This window comes from Pleurodeles waltl, chromosome 7 (genome assembly GCF_031143425.1).
Source record: "Pleurodeles waltl isolate 20211129_DDA chromosome 7, aPleWal1.hap1.20221129, whole genome shotgun sequence".
Classification (NCBI taxonomy): Eukaryota; Metazoa; Chordata; class Amphibia; order Caudata; family Salamandridae; genus Pleurodeles; species Pleurodeles waltl.
Genome location: NC_090446.1, coordinates 890,551,844 through 890,570,260, shown reverse-complemented (window position 1 = coordinate 890,570,260; position 18,417 = coordinate 890,551,844).

Here is an 18,417-nt window from a genome sequence, read left to right as displayed (position 1 = left end):
TGACACTATTTGGCAGGGCAGGACTCACAGTTGTAGAGTCCATGTGCTGGTTAATGAAACTAGCCTTTGAGTCACACTGGTGGTCCTGGGTTCAGTTTACAGGTCCAGTCCTTGTCACCTAGGTAAGAGGGCAGCAGGTCAGCACAACAGGCAGCAGACCTCCAGGGCAGCAGTCCAGCACAGTGGCAGTCTTTTCAGCAGCACAACAGCTCTTCATCCTGGCAGAGTCTTCCAAAGGTCTAGAATTGTACTAAAGTGTTGGTGTCTGAGATCCAGTGTTTACTTACCTGGTATCTCCTCTGAAGTGGGAGAAGCTCCTACAGGTTTCCCCCTTGAAGAGCGCAGGTTCCCTGCCTCCCCTGCCTTGGCTCTGCACTAACTACAGCAGGTTAACAATCAGTTGTGTTAAGGCAGGACACAACCTGTTCATGTGTAAGTGGGGATGTGCTTAACTCTGCCCTCCCATTCTGCCAGTGATGTCCCATTCAGGCTCGCTTAAGCTCTCTATTATGTGTGGCTGTGTAGGAGAAATACACAAAGTCCAACAGCAAACTACACCCATTAATGTGACCCAGAGGCAGGCTGCAGGAAATGAGTGGCTAAGGCAGGAAGATGCCAACATTTTAAATATGGCATTTTCAAAACAGACTGAAATCAAAATCTGACTTCACCATAAAAGAAGAGTTTTTGTTACAATTATAAAGTCACTAAACATGAATTGTTTGCCTGTTGCCATTGGAAGTTACAGCTTATTAGACAGTACTATGTAACTCCAATTTTATTCTATAGGAGAGTGAAAAACTCCTAAATTGACAAACAAATTCAAGAGTTTTTCACTATTAGGACTTGTAAAACTTAAAAGTGCAAGTCCTATGTTTCAATTACATTGCACTCTGCTCTTTGGGCTGTTTATGGGCCATCCATATGTATTAAAAATGAAGGTTGAAACCAAGCAATTGATGAAATGTCCATTTAAAACTGCACACGTAGGCTACAATGGCAGGCCTGAGACATGTTTAAAGGGGGTGGCACAAGTCCTGTAGGCCCACTAGTAGTATTTAATTTACAGGCCGTGGGCACAAGTAGCAACACTTTACTAGAGAGTTCTATGTAAATTAAATATGCCAATTGAGGATAAGACAATGTTGCCCTGTTTTAAGCTCTGGGGTGCAGTTGTAAAGTGTGCAGAAGCCTAAAGGCCAACAAAAACAGATTCAGAAAACAGGAGACTGAAGGCAAAACGTTTGAGACTACAGACTGCTTCACGTGCGTTCCACGATTCTACAACTGTAACACCTGCACATTTTGTCAGGATTATGTATACTCTTCACTCCATATCCCATATCTCTCAAACCACTGGCTTTGTTTTCCATGTTACCTTACCTTTCTTGTGCCTAATAATTATCATTCAAATTGTTGTATGTATGCATCTGTTTCATAGAATCCCTCCCTGCTGTATCCCGTCTCTTTTACTGTTGATATTTCTTCCTTTAGAATGGGTTTATTTGCCTGAAGCTACTTTAGTGTGAGATTATTGGTACAATACACCAACCAACCAATCAACGGTTCCCCCAAGTCTCCAAACTCACACATGTGTATGATTTTCTTCAGGCAAACTATATAATTGTCCACTCCTCTTTTCCCTTCGGTTCTAAAAATGATGTCTATCTCAGACCAAATTAATGCAAGTACCAGAATGTTGCTCTAGAATTTTAACTGATGTTTCATACAAATTGCAAGGTTTGCCATCCCCATTTTCTAGTTTTATCACTTCCCAGCTCTTATATTTGTTTATTTCCAACATTCCTAACTGCACCTGGTTTATAGCTGGGGAGAATTTTTCAGCCCCTATCTCAATTCCATATGAATCAAATATTTTTTGCAGCACTGTCTCAGAACTGATAGCTCACCAGTATGAGATTAAAAATGTCAGTGGCTGCGATGCCATCTGCAGCCATGTTTGGTTATAGATCAATAACTGAGCATAACAAAGTAAAACAATAAGCCAATACAATTGCTATCACAACAACCTATGGTAACTACCTAAAATAAAACACACACTATGATTCTCAGTGTCAATTTCAGTCCGCATGCCCAACCTCAGTTATTCATAAGAGATTTGCACTTTCTTGATGTCCACAGTGCAGCGTTTCTTCTCCACAACAATCAATATTTATTTGGGGTAAGCACATAGAATATATTTCTATTCTTCTGTGATATCCACGACTAAAGCACAATCTCTCTGCATCGATGTTCTGAATGTCAGCTGCACCTCTCTCAGGAGTTACTCCAGCTTGTGCTTGATTCTGTTTATGGTCAACACTTCAGCGACATCTCCAGGTTGATACATTTGTTTTCTTTGCGATACGGCTGTTGCACTTTCTGTCCCACATTATAGGCTGATCCAATATGGGTGCCATATTCTTCAGCAATCTCCCACACATCTGTGTGCGCACATAAAATTGCACACTAGCCACAGTGCACGTGTAGTTGTACACTGCCTGGTTGTGCATGTTTTTAAGCTGCAGAGTAGATGTTTGAAGGTTGCTGCTTGCCTTAGTTTGAAAGTTGCAAGCAGGCAACCTTTGGACAATATGTGTAAAGCACTATACAGACTGACATGGAAGTGGGCATCTTCCACACACTTACTGATTCTCATATCAATCTCCCTTATTTATTTACCATGTTATTCAAGACAGCATGTGTTTTACATAGTTTTTTGTTCCCTCTTTCAGGGGAATGTATTTCGGGGTTGTTGATGCAATGCTGCCCTCCGCACAACTTGGAGAGTTGGTACAGTCATCATCAACTGTACTTTGCAATTATGCACTCCTTAGAATTAGATCCCGTTCCTTGAAAGATTTATGGGATACATTTATTAACCTGGTACGCACCAACAAAGAGAAGCTACACAATGGCAGTTCTGAAACAATGAACTCTATAACATGCTAAATCAATGCTCCACCTGATCGACCCCTCACTTTTTACTTAAATGTGATACACAACATCAAGCCACTCAAAAGCATCTTTGCAGGCATTCCTCCACTTTGACTTTAAAACGATCTAGGAGCATATATACAATTTTTTGATGCTGCACTGCCCTCCCTCAAAAGCAAAGGGCAGGGTGCATTCCTGTCCTTTTCCCCTGCCCTGGCGCACAGTGGGCTGCCATGCGCCAAAGTCTGCATTACGGGGACATCAGTCTGCACAAAAACAATAATGAGGGGAGAAACCATTGGGCGGGCTTGAGGGTTGTCATCCTTCTACTGGCAGCAGGTTATGGTCCTTTTTTAGAAGCACAAGTTTTAGTGTTCAGGTGGCCCCATGATTATAAGGCCTATAAAGTGAAATGTAATATTGGGGTAGAATAAATAATCTGCATGCCGAGACAGCGGGTATTAACAGTTGTGGAATCTCGACCCTGCAGAATGGAAATGACTTCAAGAAAATGCACTCTGTATCAACAATGGAGGAGGATTTCGAAACCTGCTCTCTGTCGCTCACCAGGCCCTCAAATGGACTGAATTTCAGAAACATAATTTACCAATTTACCAAGAATTCAAAAGCATGCCCTCGGTGCAACTCAGTGGGTGCCACTGGTACAAATAAACCCCTGTCACTCACACAACGCAATGCTGCCATTAGCAAATAAATGCATCATTAGTAGCAATGTGTTATTCTGGCAGAATTTAACCCTGTGCCCTGTGAACATTCTGAACGAAAAACTATGTAACCGCCTCGAGACATTATGACACAAAATATAAATTAGGGGTAAAATACCAATGGTCTGATTGCGGTACAGAACAGGAATGCAAAGCAGAAAAAGCTGAAAAAGGAATGTTTTCTAGACATTTGTAAACGCAGTTGAAGATTAAACTGATTGAAATAAAACGTAGATATTATACAGTTTCCTTATGAGCATTGGCAGCTAATGTGACTACCACATAATCTCGGCGGAAGCATTTCATAGTCCAGACTTAAATTCAAGTACTTTTCACTTTTATTACTGGGGCACGGGGGAATATTTTAATTGGTGGGGTGACCTTGATAGGTGAGAAGACACAGGGTTAGCGGATCTGAATTGATGAACAAATGTTTTAAAGTATGCGACTTAGAATGTTTAAACAGATTCCGGATAGAATAATTGCACCCTTTTAGGCACACCAACATGTAAAAACTGTAAAAATAAGAATAAATGAACGTCCTCACAAAAGAGGCAGCTAATGTACTCATAGGTGTAAAATCTTCAGAGAAGGGAGACGGCTATACAGTAGGTATCTGGTAACATAGTACAAATAGGTCAGCTGTGCAGAACATAAAACGATACTCCCACCATAGAATGGTGCCTCCAACCTGGTTATTGCCTAGAGAAACGAGTTAAAAATAGTTTTGGATGACACATCGCCCAGAACTGGAATGCAGACGACGCTGCAGTTGCGCTCTATTGAGCTTGATGATCCAAGGTAAACGAGAGCCTGATTTACAAAAAAGAGTTAGGAATCTGGACCTGCAAGTATCTGACCTTAAGTGGATGTAGTTTTTTGACTTTCAGAATAAAATAAAAAAATTCTGGTTGCAATTGGTGGCGACAGTCATTGGTATGGAGGTACACTCCTGAAAACATGTATTAATACAATTTTGTTTATGCAAGAATAAGAGGAAGAAGAAACACCCTTTGCTAGCTGTCATCACATGCGTTCACGAATTTCACCTCACACAAGCATATCATGATTGTTCTGCAGGAGTCTTGATGGATTACTATTCGAGATTCTCAAATTAAATTGAGTGATTGAATGAGGGGAATTTGTAGGGTGCACGGCTACTCTGAGGATCCTGGTGCTTAAAGAAGCAGCACATGGTACGCACCCAGTAACCAGAATCCCAATCCCTCACGGAGAAAAGCCAAGTTGTTACTATCTGCAGGAGAGGCTTGCGGTGGTGACAGGGGGCGGGGTGGCGTGCACGGTAGAGGGGAGGGTTGGAGGGTGAAATTACTAAAAATAATTAAAAACTTACCTTAATCGTTGCCAGCGCTGCCATTAGGACAGCGCTGCTCCTTTCCTCTTCTTTGCTGACAGGCTGAAGGCACAGGCTCCCACCCTGCCCTGCGGCCAATCCTGACGCTGCTCAAAGCAGCATCGGGATTGGCTGGGAGCGCCCAGCCCGGGCACTCCCAGGCAGACTGGGAGCATGTGCAGACTCTCTCCAACCCAGCAACTGTTTTGCAGGGCTGGACAGAGCCTACTGCGCAAGTATATTTGGCCGGCCCGAGACGGCCGGCCAAACATACATGCACAGTGAGGGGGAGTGCCGTACACTGCTCGTAAAAGCCTATGCCCCCCCGCTTTTACTAAAAACGATAATAAACATGGTTTATTATCGTTTTTAGTAAAAGGTTTTGCATCAGCTGCTGCTGGCAAGGGGACAACGCTCCTCCACCCTAACTGAGGAGCCGCGCCAGACGGTCTGGTAGAAAATGGCCTCAAGGGGAATTTGACACAGATCACGAGGGAGCTCTTACCAGGCTTTGGCAGCCAAAAAAGAAAAGGTTTTGCTACCCATCCCTACAAGCCTAATGCGAGGACATACCAGTAACGAGGTGAAAACTGAATGCAGCATTCTGAAGGGAAGGCACAGGACAGATCTCTTAGCAAAATATCCAGGACTGGACAGAAATACTGCACTGTGTAGCAGTGTTTTAAATAAGATCCATATTCTGACAGGTAACCAGTGGAGAGATTTCAAAACAGGTGCAATAGAAGAATGCCTAAGCACACGTAGGATAAGCCTTGCCGCAGCATTTTGAACCACCTGCAAACGATCCATCCATTCAAAAGTGGCCAGCGTACAATCCATGAAGGATGACGTTATTGAGGCATGGGAGCCATCAAAGGCAAAGAGTAGCTAAATATTATCAGCCTAAGAGATAATTGTGCACCCAAAAGGCTCAATTACTGAGGTCAGAGATGCCATGAAAACATTAAAGAGGTTAGGGTTTATTGAAGAGCCTTGCTAGTTTGTTTTTGTCTAGAAGGAAAAAGGAGCAAGCCAGACTGTTTGTTCTCTGGGCTCCAAAAATAACTTGCATCAATCCCAAGCGATGCCTACCATGCCCTCAGTGGAAAACTGGTGCAACAGGATAGTACGTGGAACAGTATCAAAAGTGGCAGATAAATCAAGGAGAATTAGGGCTCCATTTTTGCCTAGATCTAACAACCATTTGATATGGTCAGAAATCTCCAGTACTGCCGGTTCCATACTGTGATGGGACGAAAGTCTGACTCGCTATATTGTAGCAACTTTCCTTGCTCAGGATAGTCGGAAAGCTCAGCATTGACCAATTTCTCTATCATTTTGGTGAAAGCAGAAAGTGGAAGATGCGTCTATAATTACAAAAGATGTTGGGGTCCAGAAAAGGCTTTCCGAGATTAGAGCAAACTACATTTGACAAAAAATAATAAAGTGGAGTCATGAAAGATAAGTTGAAGAAGGAAAGTGTGTTTTATTTATGGAACTTTCACTAAAAATCTGTTTTAAAATAAGCAGTGTTGTCATTTAAACACAGATCCAAGCAAACCGGAGATGTGTCAGAATGAGGGTTCCCTGCCTTAAAGGTGAGGCAGTCAGGAAGAATCAGAGTCCAAAGATGACCTACGGTATGTGGGGTAAAACGGCAAACCAGTCATTTATTTTAGCCAGCACTTAAAGGGACAATGTTGCAATCCAGCACTTTAAAAGTAAATGGAAAATGGGTCACTTTTCTTCTTAATTATCACAAAGGCAAGATTTGTTTTGTTTTTGTGAGGTATTGACAGAGCTTGATATGTCTTTTCCTCACCTATTTAAGAGTTGGGTATGTAGGCGCGTCCAGCCTGATATTTCTTTTATAAAATTTTTATTCTATTATTTCTAAGGTGACATGTATAGGGTAATCATCTAATACCCTTAGAGGTCCACCTGGACCTTTTGACTCAGACAGGAGTGTGAGATCATCCTAACCATCAGCACTTAACTATAACAAATTCCAATCAGTAAACATCGATTTCAATTTTGGAGGCCATGAATCATCATACTAGTTTAATAAAGTTCAAACTCGAGCAAGAGAAAATTATTGTAACATGAAAAACAAGAATTTGAATCTGTCAGGTTCTTAATAAAAGTTCAAATACATATTTCCCTTTATATTAACAGTGCTAAGATCACGTAAATCAAACTCAAGACCAAATGATATTAGTACAGAAACAATACAGGCTGACCAAATCATCTGAAGAATCTTAATCTAGACAGAATATTTATTATTAAACTTTTAAGAATCACCATACAGAGTAACAACAATAACAGATGAATAATTGAAACAGATTACGTTTAGTTATCGCAGATGAATTATTAACTTCAAATTATATAACAATCAATTTTAGAATTTGGAATGCTTATCTATTCCTCTAATTTGATAACATGTTTGAGCTTGTGCAAATGGAAAACTAAAAAAAAAATTCAGTTTGAAAAACATCTGATTATGGCGCTAACCAAAAATAGCGGTTGGATTTTCAAAAGAGAGAAACATAAAACTCTACAAGTAAAACAAATGCACATTTGGTTACACCTCTCCTAAATGGATCAGCAAATAGCAATGTCTTCATCAGTTGAGCATCTTCTGCTCTTCTTCAGTGGGCAATGGCATAATAGGGAACAGTTCAATAATGTTTGGCCTTAATGCAACTGAACTGACAGACTCAGGCAAAGACCTAAGAAAAAAATACACAACATCTCTCTAGCATGGAGGCAGAAAATCTGCTCTTACATTACCTAAACTTTGGCATATTAAAATCCTAGAAAGCAACTAGTTAAGTTTCTATTGGTTGGACTATGGTGTGTTCTAGTGTTCAACCAATAAACTTCGTTTTTCGCTCCAGAAGTACCTTTCTTCCTTTTCTGCACCCACGATTGGCCCATCTTTTCTCACTCCTGGTCACCGTTTTCCTCTCAAAAATTACATTTAAGCAATGCAGAAAAACATTACATGAGCTTCTTGCCAAGAAACTAAAACTCAAGCAAGAACATATTATTGTAACATGAACCAGAAGAATTTGTATCTGTCAGGTTCTTAATAAAATTTCGAATTCCTTCACTATTGTCAGGTTTATACGTGCAACAATGTTTTCCTCTCTGGGGCCGGCAGACTCTGCCTTCTTTTGCTAAAAGAACATCTAACACAAGTCTTTCTGGAGAACCATTGAATGGACCACAGCCATTTCAGTGTCCATTAAAATTATGGCTCCAGAAAAATGAGTCAGCATGTTATTCACAATGGTAGACAACATTCTAATTTTCATGGCATTCAAAACAACTCCTACAGAAGGAATAATTGCTCCAAATATATCCCCAATTATTTCAGAATAAGTTGCTCTTTTTGATCTTGGTCTTTGTAATCCATTTGTGTCATGTGTATTATCTATATTGTTAATCTGGTAAATCTTTGGAAAGTCCACTCCTAAATAACATGTCCCATACCATTCCCTTGGGAGACAATAATAACAATTTTTTCCCACAAATGTAATATACTCCAGGAATCGCAGGATCTTGCCCATTTAACATAAAATACCACGTATTCTGAAAAAAGAAATACATGTCTGCACACACTCGCTCCCACAAACTTAGGGACATATTTAAGAAAAGTGGCGCTGCAATATGTTCAGCGCCACTTTTGGTGCACCCTTTTCCGCCACCATATGTGCACGGTATTTAAAACACAGAGCACCATGGCGCAGAGTAGGGGGCAATAGTGTCATTTTTCATGATGCTTGATGTACTCTGCAGGAGTAGCACCAAAATATTGGCGCAACTCCTGCAGAGTACATAGTGGGCCATTATAAATAATGGAAGCCACACTTTCATACCTGCTCTCGGCAGGCCTTGAATGTGCCATAAAAAATGATTTTAGAAGATCTGGATATTTCCCTGTTGTGGAAAAATTCCTTGCAATCGTGATTGTGCCGCTTTAATCTGCATCACCATTGCCTTTTCCTTCAATGTCTTTTGCTTCAATCTCGTCACTACAGTACTTAGTAAACTGTAATACTTCATGTACCGGTTTTGCTTGCCAGCAAATCAGATTGCTCTTAAGCATCTGGCTAATTTCAGGTCTCAACCCTCCAACAAATCTGAACACAAAATGAATATGTTTTGGGGCTCAATTGTTTCTGTACCACTGTAATGTTTAAATTCTTGCAACAATGTCTCATAATACAGATGTATTGACTCTTTTGCTTTCTGGGCTGTCCTAACGATTTTCAGCCAATCAATACTTTTAGGAGAAGTTTGTGTTTTAAAAATTAAATCAGTTTATAATAGTTTTCCATTACACCTGTAACTGGATCTCGTCGAGGCTCTCTTGTTGACCAGTCAACACTTTTGCATTCAACCGACAAATCAGCTGGGACCCTATTTCTAACAGCGTATTCACATCCTCCCACAGGCATTTTGCAAGCTTCACAAATCTATCTGTCTGCTGGTACCATTCTACTGGTTTATCTCTCAATCTCAGGTAGTCATTTGTAAATGTCAAAATATCACTTCTGCTCCCAAGAACATGTACATAGTTACCTCCAGGAACTTCTCACATTGGTAATATCTTTACTGGAGTATCAGTCTGCTGCACATCAGCATTTGAATTTGCAGACTCCTTTTGATCTTTCTTGGCATGGTCACCCCCATTTTCTGCCTGGTGTCAGTGTGTTTGACTGTGTTCACTAGGATCCAGCTAACCATGACTCCAATGATTATGCTCTCTCCCTTCAAACTTGGTTACTTGAACCACTTACACCCCACATTTGGCATACTGGCGCCCAATGTAAGTCCCTAGTATATGGTACCTAGGTACCCAGGGCATTGAGGTACCAGGGGATCCCTGTGGGTTGCAGCATGTATTATGCCACCCATGGAGAGCTCACGCAAAGTGTATCTGCAAGCCTGCCCTTGCTGCCTGCGTGAAAGGGTGCATGCACCCATTTCATTACAGGTCACTGCACCAGGTCTCTGTAAGTCACCCCTATGGCAGGCCCTCCTAGCCCAGAGAGTAGGGTACAAGTACCTGTGTGTGAGGGCACCCCTGCACTAACAGAGGTGCCCCCTCAGACTCCAGTTCCATTTCCCTAGACTTCGTGAGTTTGGGGATGCTATTTTATGTGTGTACTTGACATAGGTAACTCTGAACCTAGGCATGTTTGGTATCAAACATGTCAGAATCATACCCCAATACCGTTGCCAGTATGGAAGTGTGATTTCATGCACTCTGGGGGCTCCTTAGAGGGCCCCCAGCATTGCTTCTAACAGCCTTCTGGGGTTTTCCGGGCAGCCCAAGCTGCTGCCACCCCTTAGACAGGTTTCTGCTCTCCTGCTGCTTGAACAGGTCAAGTTCTGGAAGGCAGAACAAAGGATTCAGGGCTATTTAGGGTCTCTCTCCTGGGTTGGTCCTAGATTCGGCTTGTAATATTGAAGCAGGACTCCTCTGCAACCTCTACTTCAACTTCTAGCCACTAGAACCGTGACTGGACCCTCCAGGAACTGACAATCTGCATCCACGATGAAGACTCTGCTTGCAACATTGTCACGGCTCCTTCCAGCTCCTGCAACACTTCCCTGGCTGTGCGTCCTCTGAGGGTGGCAAGTCTTCAGTCTGCATGAGAAGGAAGAAGGAATCTTCCTTGGAGTGAAGGAGTCACTTCCCTGCATCCGCAGGCACCCACTGTAATTACGACCAGCTACATGGATCTCCCCTCATCCTGAGCTGCATAGATCCTGCATCACAGGTGAGGGTCTGGAGCAGTCCTCTTGATCCTCTCTTTAAGCTGTCCAACTTTGGTTGACGTAAGTCCTTGCCTTCCCACGCAGCACAGTACCCCAGTGAACCTCGTCTCTTGCAGCTACCAAGGCTTGCTGACATCTCCTCCAAGGGATCTTCAGGCTCCGTGTAGCCTCAGCCCCCAGCACTCCTTCTTGTGATGCACAGCCCTCTGCGTGCCTCTCCTGAAGCCTGGGACCCTTTTCCAGTTGTGCTCTGTGGGCTCCTCTGCAACTCCTGGTTCCTCTTCCAGTGAGTCTCCTGTGGGGGCTGCCTTTTCTTCTGTGGACTCTCTGCCTTGCCGAGGTCCCCCTAGGACTCCCCCCATGGGTAAAGTCCTCTGGACCTTGCTGGTCCTCTGCAGCTCCACTTTTGCTTCACTGCGACTTCTGCTTTTGCCATGGCTTGTTGGTGGTTTTTCCATGCCACCAACCAACTGCAATAAACCATCTGGCGTGGGGCATCGACTGAATCCTCCAGGAACTCTTCACCTGCTTCAGGGCTGCATTCCTGACCATCTTCATCCTACATAGATCAACTGCTGCAACCACAGTTAGGTGGGTAGTGGCTACTGTCCCCACTAGACCCCTTCTTCTACAGGTCTTCCTCTTCAGGAGTCCACCGCTGTTTTATTGAAGTCTTGTCTGGGTGTTGCATTTTCTTATTTTTCTTCCTTTTTGGGTGATTTGGGAAAATTCAGTAATTTACTCCTTTCTTCCTGGTCACTGAAGGTCACTGTGGTACTTACATTTGGGGTTTCCTAGTTCCCCCAGCTCCCTTTGACACATTCCACTTACCTAGGAGGGGTTCCTATATTTGCATTCCATTTTTATAGTATATGGTTTGGGCTCCCCCTAGGGCCAATATTGTCTTGCTAATTGCACTGTTTTCTATTGCTATTTAGGCCTATTTCTGGTTACTAGTGTACATATCTAGTGTGCTACTTACCTCCTATTGTAAGGGTTGCCTCTCTTACTTTTTGGTAATTGTGCCACTAAAATAAAGTACCTTTATTTTTGTAACACTGAGGCCCTCATTACGAGTGTAGCAGTCTCAAGACTGCCACACTTGCTACGGCGGTCAGACCACCATAGACTGGGCAGTCCGACTGCCCTATTATGACTGTGGCAGATGGGTCACGGTCTGAGAGCTGGCACCGCCAGGTTGCCGCCTGTTGACAGCCTGGCAGTCTCTGCAGTGCAATCCGCCAGGGCAGTGCTGCAAGCAGCGCTGCCCTGGGGATTACGAGTCCCCTTTCTGCCACCCTTTGCATGGCGGTCTCACATCACTTGGAATGGGCAATGCAGGGCCCCCATGGAAAGCACCATTGTGCATTTCACTGGCCAAATTACGGGCAGGGAAATGCACGACGGGTGTTGTCGCACTCGATGCACCACAACATTGCCACCGGCTCGGTTACAAGCCAGCGTCAATGTTGTGGTGAGTCATCTGCTGGGCCAGCGGGCGGAAACGCTGTTTTCGCCCACTGGCCCAATGGAAAACTCCTAGTAAGGAGGGCAGCATACCGCCACTGCTGGCGGTATGATGGCTGCAACGGTTTCCACTGTCTTCTAAAAAGACCGCCAAAGTCGTAATGAGGGCCTTAGTGTTTTCTTTGATGTGGCACTACAGTGGTATTGCATGAGTTTTGCATGTCTCCTAGATAAGCCTTGGCTGCTCATCCACAGCTACCTCTAGAGAGCCTGGCTTCTAGACACTGCCTACACTACACTAATAGGGGATACCTGGACCTGGTATAAGGTGTAAGTACCTTAGGTACCCACCACACACCAGGCCAGCTACCTACATTTACCCATCTGCCTTCGCATTTATCTAATGCTCCCCCTGTTAGAATATTTTGAATTAATTCCTTAATATGAATTTTCATTCCCAGTATTCTCAAGTTTTCAATATCTTTTTCATCAAATTCTAATCTTTAACCTCTTATCAGTGGCTTTGATTTTTTCAATTCTATTTTATATTTTTCTGCAAGTTCTGATAGTTTCTGACGTGCCAGTCCTGCTCTGTTTGTAACATTTTAACTTCCCCAAATTCTGTGAAATCCTAGGATAGTTTAAGTCTGTCAGTGGACCTGTGATGTCAAAAGTCTAATTTGTTGGAGACATGACTTCCACAGTAACATTGAGTCTCTCCATTTCTGCGTTTGAATTTAAAAGATTCTGTGTATTACTTTAAATATTTCCCTGGGCATACAATGGTACAACAAGACCAATTGTAACAGGAACTGATAGTGCTTCTGGACTTGAAATAGCATTCTGATTTCTCGAGTAAATTACTCCAGAACTCTGGCCTGAAATCATTGAAGAACTCAACTGTGGTATTATTACAGGTGTACACGTCAGCGTTGTCTGAACTTGTACTGGAGTCATTAAATTAGGTGTAGACTCCATCTGAACCATCCCTGGTTTCTGATAAATCTGTGGTATCTGTGATGATGGCACCACTGGTACTGTCATGTGTGGTACAGAAGTTACAACAGCTTCTGTTGTAGAATATATTACAAGCAGCTCAGCCTGAGTCATAGGAATTTGAGTTACAGTACTAGTAGGAATGTTATTTGCAACCTGTACTTGACTCTGTGTTACCACAACTGGTATTGGTGTGCTTGGACCAGTACTAGTACATTGATTTGTCTCTTGTGCTGCATATGGAGGAGGACAACTTCTCAGTAACTGCATTATAAATTCATCATCATCCGAGTCATCATCATAAGTCAACGATTTCCTAGCCTTATCAGACTTAGACTCCTCTTCCTCAGAAGAGTCCTTATTCTTTGTCTTTGGTCTGACACTGTTCTCTTTCTCTTGTGTAATGGCAGGAAACATTTGAATACCCTGTAAAGTTTTAGTTCTCCACAATTTTTGCTCATTGTCCCACCTTGCCTCTAATAGTGTCTTCTCAACTTTTCTCATTTGCCTCTCAAATTTTTATTTCTCTTGTTGTCTGGCTACTAATTCCCAAATAGCTAAAGCTTCAAATTGTGTTGGTCTTGGAGGAGGTTTTTTATGTGTACAGCACTCTTCTCAAATTCTCAAAAATTCCCATGTTGAAAGCTTCTTAAACAGGAAACGCTAAACTCTCTTCCTTATCTATAATTTTGCACCATTGTTTTATCCAAATACATGGTGCAGTACCTTTCTCTTCAATTACGATATATGCAGGTGTACCTTCTGGCAGGGCAATTTCTCCTACTCTAACTGGAATAAAAGCATCTCCCTAAATGAGCTCCTCAATGCGTTTAAAAATGTAATTTTTACCTTTATATTGACTCAAAACTATGAATTAAATTCAAAAGAGGAAATTATTAAATCCCAAAATCCTTTTTGCTTGCCTCTCTCAACTAATAATCCTTCACGGTTGTCCACCAATCTGTTTGCGGCTCCTTTTCACTAACCGACCAATCCCAGCGTGGACTCAATGATTTCACACTCACAAACAGCAGCTGACAAAGCCTTGTGGCTTGTTCTCCAAACTCGATTCACACAAAACTAAATGCAAAATATTGTGAGCACCCAAAAAAAATCAACAAACCAACTTGTCTGCTTACTACAGGTAGGAGCTCAATCACTTTGGAAGCTTCACGAACATTTTGATTGCAGCTTTTAGTTGTGACAACTACTCTTTCGATCTTTGCATTCCCTCATGAGCAAGTAAAATTCGACCAACAAATGTCACCCTTGACTAATACCAGATCCTTTTTGTGCACTCAAGAATCACCAATATCTGTCAAACCAACACTCCTTTTGACACACACTTTAGGAATACTATTTGTCAACCTCACCCGATTGACCAACTAAAACAAACAAGGTATAACAACAACAACCTAGTGTCTCATACAGTTGTAGAAAAATCCAGAGTCTTAGACCATACAGGGTCCATTAACCAACAAACATGTAGGCAATGTTTGAGCAAAAATCACCACAATCACTTGAAGTATGAAGACTTCCCTGCATACACCCTTTGGAGTACGCACACTCCCTAACAACCTACATTGGAGTATGCAAACTACCTTTTTCTCACAAACATAACAATTCACCTGCCATTTGCTAAAGCACAGCAAGCGCAAACCCTATCCCAAACACAAATCACACTAGCAACATTGGGAACATCTCCAAAGAAGCATTGGAAAAACCAAATTTCAACCAAACAAGCATTGGCAAAAACACATTTTCACAAGCACTGGTAAAACCAAATCTCCCAATTCTTTCTAAGTGACATAAGACTATTAAAAACAATATGTTTCCCTCCTATTGAGATGAAACCATCCTCTGCTACCAATTTCTGTGAGCGTGTCCACCCTTATATTTCTCTTATATTATTAGTTATGAGGTGACACGTATAGGGTAATCATCTATTGCACTTAGAGGTCAACCTGAACCTTTTGACTCAGTTAGCTCTCACACTCCTGTCTAACCATCAGCATTTGACAAACCCCAATCAATAAACATTGATTTCAATTTTGGAGTCAGTATTTTATACACACCATGACCAATGTGGCCATGAATCATCACATCAGTTTAATAAAGTTCAAACAGTCATTGCTCTTTATATTAACAATGCTAAGATCACGTACATCAAACACAAGACCAGATGATATAAGTACAGAAGCAATACAGGGTGACCAAATCATCAAAAGTATCTTAATCTAGACAGAATATTTATCCTTAAACTTTCAAGAATCACCACATAGAATAACAACAATAACAGAATAATAGTTTTAACAGAATACATTTAGTTATTGCAGATAATTATTAACATCAAATTATATAGCAATCAGTTTTAGAATTTGGCATCCTTATCTATTCCTCTAATTCGATAAGCATGTTTGGGCTTCATACAAACAGAAAAATAAGACAAAAATTCAGTTCTGGAAAACATCTGATTATGGTGCTAACCAAATATAGTGGTTGGATTTTCTAAAGAGAGAAAACATAACAATCTGCAAGGAAAACAAAAGCACATTTGATTATACTTCTCCTAAATGGATCAGCAAACAGCAATGCTTTTGTCAGTTGAGCATCTTCTGATCTTCTTCATTGGGCAATGGTATAATAAGGAACAGTTCAGTAATGTTTATTCATCTGAACTGACAGAATCATAGGCAAATAGCTAAAAAAAGAAACACATCATATCTCTAGCATAGGGGCTAAGAATCTTCCCTTGCATCACCTAAACTTTGCTATATTAAAATCCTAGAAAGCAACTAGCTAAGTTTCTATTGGTCAGACTATGGGGTGTTTTAGTGGTCAACCAATAATCTTTACTTTGTGCTCCAGAAGTATCTTTCTTCATTTTCTGTACCACGATTGGCCTATCTTCTCTCGCCCCTGGTCACCAGTTTCCGCTCTCAAATTATATTTAAGCAATGTAGACAAACATTACGTGAGCTTCCTGTCAAGAAACGAAATCTGGAGCAAGAACAAATTATTGGAACATGAAACATGACATTGAGCACTGAAGTCTATTGCTTTGCTTGTATTTTATTATGTCATCTCAGGAAACATATGCTACAAGCAAGGACCATAACATTTACATAGTGTGCAAGTCACACAGGGTGCTTAAAGGAACATTATTTTGCAGAGTTAACACTCTTTAAAAGATTGCCTCTGGAAAATTACTACAACGTGAGGCCTTTTTAAACCAAGGCTAAGTATGAAGAACAAAAAACTTTTCATTTATATTAAACTATTAATCCTTTTAGTATATTCTAATATTCATCTTTCTGAGTACATTTAATTATGATTAAACAAAGTAGATTTTCATTAAACATTACTTTTTCATATTAATACATGTTATTTATGGTGTCCACCATATCAGTTGCACCTTTTTATTTTCTAATGCATGGTTTTAGTTAAGCCTTTGATATATGTTATTTCATTATGTTTTAGTAGCACAATTTTGATTAATAATGTTTGTACTCTAACAGGTATGAAGTTGAACATAAGGCAGGTGACACTAGGAAGTAACCACCCTTCTTCTTCTTTTTACCAGGAGAGAAAATGAAATGGAAGGGGTAGGGGATTTGTAGCCCCTATTAATTATGTTGAAGTTGCTTTGTGCATGGGCAACCATGGAGGGGTGAATTCATGTGCTGTGGCTCCTGGCTTTACTAGATTATGGATAATGGCTAAAACATTCGAATCAAGAGAAACATTGATTATAAAAAAACAAATTAGAAGATTGAGGAACCTGCTAAAGTTAATACGTTCTCACAAACATGGGGTAATATCCTAGCACAGAGTTTGGAGATTACACTCTTGATTCTCATGTCCATTAGAGACACACAAGACTAGTTTATTTAATGGTATACATAGAGTTTCCGAATTGCATTATGTAATCATATGAAGAGCTTAAGGCTGGCTCAGATAATACTGTAGTAAAAATTGTGCTGGACATGTGCACTCATGAACATCCAGCTTCCTGTGACTACAGAGTGAACAGTTTTCTGATGAAACATAACAATTAATTTGCCCTGAGAACAAAATGGTAAGAGCCCTAGATGTAATGAGGGGTGTGGTGGCTGGTAGGGGGGTTTACTGTACTCTGGTCTACCCTAAAAACATGAAGAGGTTATGCTAGAGTTTGAAGCCATTATATTTAAGGGTTGCATGTAGACATTATGATTGCTTGCTGTCCATTTGGTACCCTACTCTCTCCTACAAATTCCTGAAAAACATCCAGGTTTTGAGGTGGTCTTAAGGCAAAGGTGATTGGTAATAAACTAGGCTTGGGTGAAATTTAAATAACGCTGCTGAAGCTTTCAAAAGTTTGGGATTTTTTGGAATTTCACGTTATTCTTGCTATGAAAAATCCCCCAAATTACTCCATAGCATGTAATTATACTGTAATTCATGACAAAATAACAGCTCAGGAATGTGAGAACAATGTAAACAACAAGAATGCAAGTAGATGCTGTTTGTAGCAATTGCCCCATATTGTATTACAAAATGCATCCTTGCATCAAAAGACTAGATGCAAGGATGCATTTCACACTAAGGTATATCACTACCAAAATGCAGTTTCCCATTAGATGTAATTATGTAAACTTTTGCACAGTTTTCCCAAAATGAGACCGCTGCACCCCCACACAGAAAATAAATGTAAAGGAGAAGAATGTTCCATAGGGTGGATGACAAGACCTAAAATTTACATCCCATATATTGCCCATAAAAGCTTTAAATCTTTAACAAATAAAGAGTACCTTGCTGGAAGAGTAACTTGTAAGTTTAGGCTTCATCTCAGCTGGATACAATTCTTGATGTTTTGAAGAACAACAGAAAGGCCTTTAAATTCTACCATGGCTGCAATGGGCAACTAATCTGACTCGCTGATTAGTTGGTTTACCTTAAGAGAGTCAGGACATTTTCCCAGTTTCTCTTGCCAAAGAGTGTATGTGCAAAGTTTGTCTGTGCATCCTACACTCACTAACTCTGTTTTGTCTGAATTCATATGTGGCGAACTGCTGCCCATCATGTCCCTGATCTCCCACACATATTACCTTACACACAATGGTGCACTCCAGTCCCCATCATAATAAAATGGACTTGGTTGTCACA